Below are 7,680 nucleotides of genomic sequence, written 5' to 3'. Positions count from 1 at the left end.
GGTTCCCTGCCCTTCGGGAATGTCCAGCCTGTTGGGGAAAGGACAGCAAATGAGTAATCAGATGAGTAGTTGGTGATTATAAATTGTGGTAACTGTGCTGACTGAGAAAAGCCCTGGCCACCCAGAACCACACAGAAGTGGAATTCTTGTTTGGGATAGTCAGGGCAGGCCTCACGGAGGAGGTGCCGCTGAAGCTCCTTGGGAAACGTTGTAGGATCTCAAATATGTGGTAAGACTTAATTTTCTCTCCAGATAGTCACAGGAGAATTTGGGCCGTCAGCCCCAGGCTGATGCCCAAACCTAAGTAAAGCCATGTTAAGGCATTTCTGAAGACAGCACTGGGCTGGAATCTCCAGAGTCAAGATCCTGTCCCACCCAGGAGGCTGGGAACAATTAACGGTAAACTGGCTTAATCGAGGAGCCTAATTTAAGAAAGAAGCAAAGTTAGGTGTAAGGCACACATCTTGGGGGCAGGACACAATTATAAGAGGGGCTTTACTTAACAAATGCAAGCAATGTAACCTAATTTATCATACCCTCAATTAACCTGAAACGAAAAAAAGAAGGAGAAGAAAAGAAAAGAAGGAGCAGAGTGGCTCTGGCCAATCAGGTTAGGGCACTGTACATCCCTCTTCCCTGAGGACGGAATGAGTCTTGTTTTCAACAGTTTTTCATGTTTATCCACTTGGTTTAGGGTCTTCTTAAATTTTTTAAGTGTCCCCAGCAATGAGGAGGCTCTAGACTTTCATTTTACCCCTTTGCAAAGCGTTTTCCACCACTAGTGCTCAACCTCAGTCCTCCCCACCCTCGGCCCAGCAGCCCTGCCAGTTCCACCTCCCAAGCACCTCCTGAGTCTGTCCTCTCCCGTCCTGCTGCCCACCGCTTGCTGTCCTCACACATCCACATGCTGCCAGGGACCCATTTAAAGATGTCGACCTCTCAATGCATCCTTACTGTACCTGAGAACCTTATCATAAAACCCCCTTTCCCTGCCTCTTTCCCATCAGCATCTTATCTGCCTCGGCCCTCACCCGTTGCCCTTCATGTTTCCCCAGGATTTTGTCCTATTGGATCCAGTCCGAGCTCAGGTGACATGTCATGTCCCAGCTGGATATAATCAGCATAGACAGTGATTAGAATCCACGCTTCAGTGCTCAGTAGCTGGAGGCAGTTTGCTCTATGAGCCTCAGTTTCCTTGTCTGTCCGGTGGGCATAGGAAGTCCCACCTCTGGCAGGAGACGTTCAATGAATGTTAGAGTTTCTTTCCTGCTTGGGCTGAAACAAGAACACCTCCTTGGTGTACTTTATAGTTTCCAGGGCATTTTCCTGCTCAAGATCTTATTAAAAGCTGTTGAAATCTGCATATCAGGCAAGGTGGCCAATGTGATCTCCTTATCAGCCAGAAAATGGACTCAGAGAGGTAAAAGCCCTGCTCAGTGTCACAGTGAAACTGGGACCACAATGACAGGCACACTTGAACACTAAGGGGCCAGATGAAGACCCTGAGGCCCAGAGTGTCTGCCCAGTGTCTCATGGCAGACCTCTGCTTTCAGGCCAGCCCCATCTTGGCTGCAGAGAAATGCTCAAGGGAGCCCAACTCCCCTTTTCTCCCAACTCTCATCCTCTCCCTGGTCTCCTCCCTGGCACTTCTCCTGCCACAGGCTTGCCCAGCCTTCCTTTTCCACCTTTTCCAGTTTAGAGCCCGGCCTGGATGAGGCCCATGCAGCCCCCACCCACTCAGCAGAGTCAGGGATTTGGCTTTGTTGGTTGCGGGGGTGTTTGGTCACCGGGCAATGCAAGCTCCTCCTAACAGCTTTTCCAGGGCCTCCACAGTCCTGGGCCCAGAATGCATCCCCTAAGGGAGGTCTGATTCAACACCTAAATCCTTCCAGGTGAGGACCAGAGGGAGAGGGAGCTTAAGGTCTTTAACTTCTAAAATTCATTCTTGCAATGAGGAGGACCCTGTCCAAATGAAAAGTAGTAATAGCATAGGAGGGAGGGAGGGAGTTTAAGCAGGAAGAGGAGATTTTGCTCTGGGTTTGGGATTTTTATGCTCTCCTAGCTGTCTGAGGTGGGGGGCAGAGTAAGGTAGTAAGGTAGTAAGTTAGTTGTGAGAAGGTGTAGGAGGAGGGGGGATACAGAGGAAGAGAGGGGGAAACAGAGGAAGGGAGGCCTCCAAAAAAAAGCTTCTCAAAGAAAGTAGTGTAACCACACAGGGAGAAGCTAGGTCTGAATCCCAGCTCTGCCATTTCCCAGCTGGCTGACCTTGTGAAGTGCCCAAATTTCACTGAACCTCTATTTCTTATCTGTATAAAAGCAGGAATAACTCCTCCTCTATGAAACAAGTACTTTCTCTCTGCCTACCTTTCTCTGTGCTTGACCCTGTGCTATGAACAAGACAGACAGGATCTCTGCTCTCGTGGAGCTTGTATTCCAGGAGGGAGGGAAACAAGAAATCAACAGTAAACAAACAAGATCGTTTTGGATAATGCTAAATGTTAGGTCAAAACGCAGAAGGGAGTGGGGAAGATGAGCAGATGGAGAAGGCCCATCTGAGGAGGAGGTATCTGAACTGAGGCAGAAAGGAAGAAGAGTGTTCCAGGTGGAGGGAACAGCAAGCATGAAAGCCTGGAGATGGGAAGGGATTTGATGTGCTGGAGGAGTGGGCAGTGGCCTCAAATACCGTATGTAGTGAGCAACTGGGAAAGCAGTTCGAGCCACGGTGAAAGTCAACAGGAAGCAGATCAGACAGGGCTTTGGAGGCCGTGCTGAAAGGTCCAGAAGGCATGGAGAGTTTTATTAAGCAAAGGAATAACATGACTGGATACGTATTTGAGAAGATCATCCCCTTAAAATTTCTGAGCCTCATTTTCCCCATCTATTAAAATGGGCGTAATAATCTATATCTCACAGGATTACTGAAGGATTAAATGACTTGACAGCAAAAACAACAAGCAAATTAATTAACATATGTGCCCAATGTGCACAACAAGTGCCAGGGCCACTGTGGAGACCTTGCAGGGGATATGAAGAGATCTGCTCAGGGGTGAGGGTGGCTCCTACAGGGTTAATCAAACCTGTCTTGGGAAAAGCAATCCCACGCTGCTAATATAATGGAAAGGGATGCAATCCAGGCTGTTTATTTTGTAGAGATTCAGTACTCCTATTAAGCAATCACTCTGTTTATGTCACTGCTAATTGAAGTAAATTGCTTTCTGCAATCAAATCGGGAAGTTCCCCTTCCGACCATGAAGGGACTTGGACTCTGGTTCCTGATTTCCAGTATTTAGTTTGACTTGAGATTTGTCCTGTAATTAATTGCATACATTCCACTGATTTCCTTAAACAAGTAGTTAGTTTGCTGTTGGGACAGAGATGGAGGCATTGATTTTTAAATTGCCCCCTCAGATGGGAAATGTTCCATTTCTCCCCTTTCCTCCTTCCAGCCAGGAAAGACTTTCTTCCAGCTGGTGGGGCTGGTGGGGAGTGGGTCTGGGGGCAGATGTCAGAGGTGGAAGTGCAGTGCAGGTGTGCCCACTGGCCCAAGTACTGGAACCAAAGCTTGTAAATCAGGCTTCACTTTCCTGAGCAGCACAAGAGGAAGTGGGGGGAGCTGCCCAGCTGCCGCCACCACCACCGCACAACTCCCAGCACTCTGTCCCATGCACAGGTCTGCTCGGAGTGGGAATCCTGTGTACAGGAGGAGGTAGTGGGGAGTTCACCAGAACACGAAGAGTGGAGCAGAGGCAGGGGCCTGGAGGATGCGAGGGAAAGGGGTGAAGGATTATCCTAAGGGGAAGGAACACTGAGGTTTAAAACCTGTGGTCCAGCCCCAGAGAGGGCACTCCAGTTCTTGCTCCTAGCCCTAGAGGGCAAGGTCAGGGGTAAGGTGGGGTGGGGGTGAAAGTCTTTGATGTTGGACAGAGCTCTTAGGCTGCATGCTGTCTGGAAACTTCCTCTCAACTTTTCGCCAGGTGGAGAAAACAGGCAGAAAGTGTACCCTGTCATTCATCTTTGATGCCAAAAAGAAAATAATTTCAAGATTTAGTCCTTGGCGAGCTATGTTGGGTGTTTTACCTTGCAGTGTGAAGAGTATCTCATATGGATTAATCTGTGCCCCTGCACAAGGCAGCCTGCAAGGTCCAGCTCAATTACCACCTCCTCCAGGCAGTCCTACCCACCGCCCTCGGCAGGATGTCTCCCTCTGCCAGTTTCCCTGGCACTGTGTGCCTCTAGGATAATGAAGTACAGATATATGCTACATCGTGGATAAGCCTCAAAAACATGCTGAGTGAAAGAAGCCTGACACAAAAGGTCACATATTGTATAATTCCATTTATATGGAATGCCCAGAAAGGGCAGATCTGTAGAGACAGAAGGAGATTAGTGGTTGCCAGGGGCTGGGAGTGGGAATGAGGATTAACTGTAAATGGGCACCAGGGATCCTCCTGGGGTATTAGAAATGTTCTCAGCTGGATTATGGTGATGGTTGCACAACTCAGTAAATCTACAAAAAATTATTATTGTATACTTAAAATGAATAAATTGTATGATATATAAATTATACCCTGATAAAGTTGTTTTTTAAAAATTGAAGCTAAGATTGCATAATTTGGCTGAAGCGACTGACTATTGAGTGGTAAGGTCAGAATTCAAACCCAGGCAGCCTGAGTCTAGAGACTACATTCTTATCCATTATGCAATGCTGCTTCCCTGAGATAGCTTTGATCTCAACCCAGCATTGGGAGGCTCATACAGTCTTGAGATGAGGCTGGCCTTCTTGGAATGTTTCTGGGAAAGGTAACACTTTGAGTTGTGTTTTGAAGACTTAGAAGTTCTCTTCCCCCAGCAAGCCTCTAGGTTCCCATCTTTGACCCTCAGTTCCTTTTTTTTTTAGACAGATCCTCAAGCTGCTGCCCTGGGTAGAGTGTTATGGCATCACAGCTCACAGCAACCTCCAACTCCTGGGCTCAAGTGATTCTCTTGCCTCTGCCTCCCAAGTAGCTGGGACTACAGGTGCCTGCTACAACGCCTGGCTATTTTTTGGTTGCAGCCATCATTGTTGTTTGGTGGGCCGGGGCTGGATTCGAACCCGTCAGCAGCTGCTTGAGCCATAGGCGCCGAGCCCTCACTTCCTTTTAAGAGCTGGATCTCACTGAATAAACAAAAAGGGAATGCCCACAGAAAGAGAGGCCATGACATCAGCCATATTTCCCCGTGATGAAAATCCATAATCTGGTGACTAATGGGGTCTCTGGAGAGATGTTTAACTGGAGCTGGGAACAGGTCTCATACTCAGGCTCTGGCACTGCTGATGTTCAGGGCTGATTCTCATAGGCAGAGATGTCCTCTGCCCCTCTCCAGGATAGCAAGAGGGAAAACTTTCTTCTTCAGACCACTTGATAATTCTTAGCTTACTGGGGACTCCTTCCGGAAGCACATTTGAATTAAGGGTCAGGAAGGCAGAAGGAAACAAAAGCTTTTAAAACATTTTCCCAAACCCTTCCAGTTTGGTCCTCACTGACTTAGTCACAGTGCTGTACAAAGAGCAGGGTGGCGGGAGCGGTCCCCCCTGGTGCAGGCAATAAGGGGGTACATTGTCTGCGGAGAATGAAAAGTTAAAGGACTGCTTGCCATACACCAGCAATTCTAAACAATGTCAGTGATAAAATATTCCTCCCCACTGGGGCAGGCTGCTCCTGGGCCCTGCCCTTGGTATGCTGCTGTTTGGTCAAGACAATTTCGTGGCAGGGTAACAGAGACTCATTGCAAACTGGCTTAAGTCAAAAAGGTAATGAGTTAAAAGGAACTGGAGCCCCTCATGGAGAAAGCTCTGGGCAGTGCCCCCGTCCTTTCTCCAGGACCCTGTGACACACCTCTGGCTTCTCTGTGTGTCAGCCTCTTTGTTCCCACTCTGCATGATGCCTTTCTCAGCTTTATTCAAGTAGCACATTCTCATTTCGAGAACCAGTAGAGACTGACCCGCATCACTTCGTTCCAATTCCAAATGCCTGGGGGTCAGAATCTAACTGGTCCAGTGTGGATCAGGTGACCCATCCTAATGCAATAGCCAGAGGAGGGTCTCTTGGACATCTGGGCTTTCAGGGCCTGAGGGAGGTTGTGTGCTGGTCAGATATCCCGTAACAAGTCTACTGTATTGTCTGGGTGTAGTTTGAGAGAGGCTGGACAGTTCTTTGTTCAGGACCCCCATGAATGTCTTCCTTTATATATCTGTTTCCTCTTGATATTCTGTTTTACTTAAGTTAGCTGGAGTGGATTTTTATCTCTTGCAACAGGAAAATCTTTGAACAACAACAAAAAACCCAGAACATATCGAGTATGAAAAGGGACTGCAAAAGAAAGGCAAGCGTGCCCAGCAGTGTGTGCTTGTGTAGGGAGCAGGTGTCTGTTCCTGTTCCCTCTTGTCCTGTTCTTTCACTTGGATTTTCCATCTTCTCCTCCAGAGAGCTCTCAGTAAGGATTGCCTCGAGACAGATTCTAATGGCTGGCAAGCCTGTCTCCAGGCCTTCCCCTGCCCTCTGCCCTAGCCATGCAGCTGACTCTCCCCTGGCTGGTGCAGGTGTGGGCTTTGGAAACTGCTGGGCTTCAAAGGCCTCTGGAGGAAATGCAGTCGAGATTCAAAGCATCTGGCTAAAGTGTCAAACCCGAATTAATTCATCTGTTATTTCCAGGTTACAGAGATAAGAAATACAGCAAGCTAAATGACAGCCTGAGGACATCACCAGACAAAGCAAAAATAAGGAGTGTCCAGTGAGATAGTAGGCCTGGTCTTTTCAAACAGAAAGTATCATTTAATAAGAAACTTGGGGGACAGTTATAGATTTAAAAAGCCTTAAAATTCATAACAACCACATACAGTGCTCTAACTTTAATTGGCTCCCGGTTCAAATAAAAATTCAATAACAGATATATTGGTAAATACAAGAGAAATGGGACTCTAAACTGGCTTGATTGATATTTGGAAATTGATTTTAATGTTTTCGTATGATAAGAGAGGTTATGAGAGAATATCATTTATTTTGGAAGATACATGAGGATATATTTGCAACTTACTTTATAGTTTTTCCAAATAAAAAGCTGTATATTTAACTCAGCAACAACAAAACAACCCAATTCAAAAATGGGCAAAGGATTTGAATGGACATTTCTTCAAAGATGATAAACAAATGGCCAGGCCAGGCATGTGGCTCACACCTGTAATCCTAGCCCTCTGGGAGGCTGAAGTGGGTAGAGTGCTTGAATGCAAGAGTTTAAGACCAGCCTGAGCAAATGCAAGATCCTGTTTTTACTAAAAATAGGAAAACTAGCCAGGTTTTGTGGCAACACCTGAAGTCCCAGGTACTTGGGAGGCTGAGGCAGGAGGATTGCTTGAGCTCAGAAGTTTGAGGTTGCTGTGAGCTATGATAATGCCACAGCACTCTATCCAGTGTGATGGAGTGAGACTGTGTCTCAAAAACAAAATAAAGAAATGGCCAATAAGCGTATGAAAAGATGTTCAACATCACCAGTCATTAGGAAAATACAAATCTGGCTCGGCACCTGTGGCTCAAGCGGCTAAGGAGCCAGCCACATACACCTAAGGTGGCGGGTTCGAATCCCCAGCCTGGGCCTGCCAAACAACAATGATGGCTGCAACCAAAAAATGGCCGGGCGTTGTGG

This window comes from Otolemur garnettii, unplaced genomic scaffold (genome assembly GCF_000181295.1).
Source record: "Otolemur garnettii isolate 467f Iridium unplaced genomic scaffold, OtoGar3 scaffold00003, whole genome shotgun sequence".
NCBI classification, from domain to species: domain Eukaryota; kingdom Metazoa; phylum Chordata; class Mammalia; order Primates; family Galagidae; genus Otolemur; species Otolemur garnettii.
Note: the sequence above shows the minus strand (reverse complement) of the source record.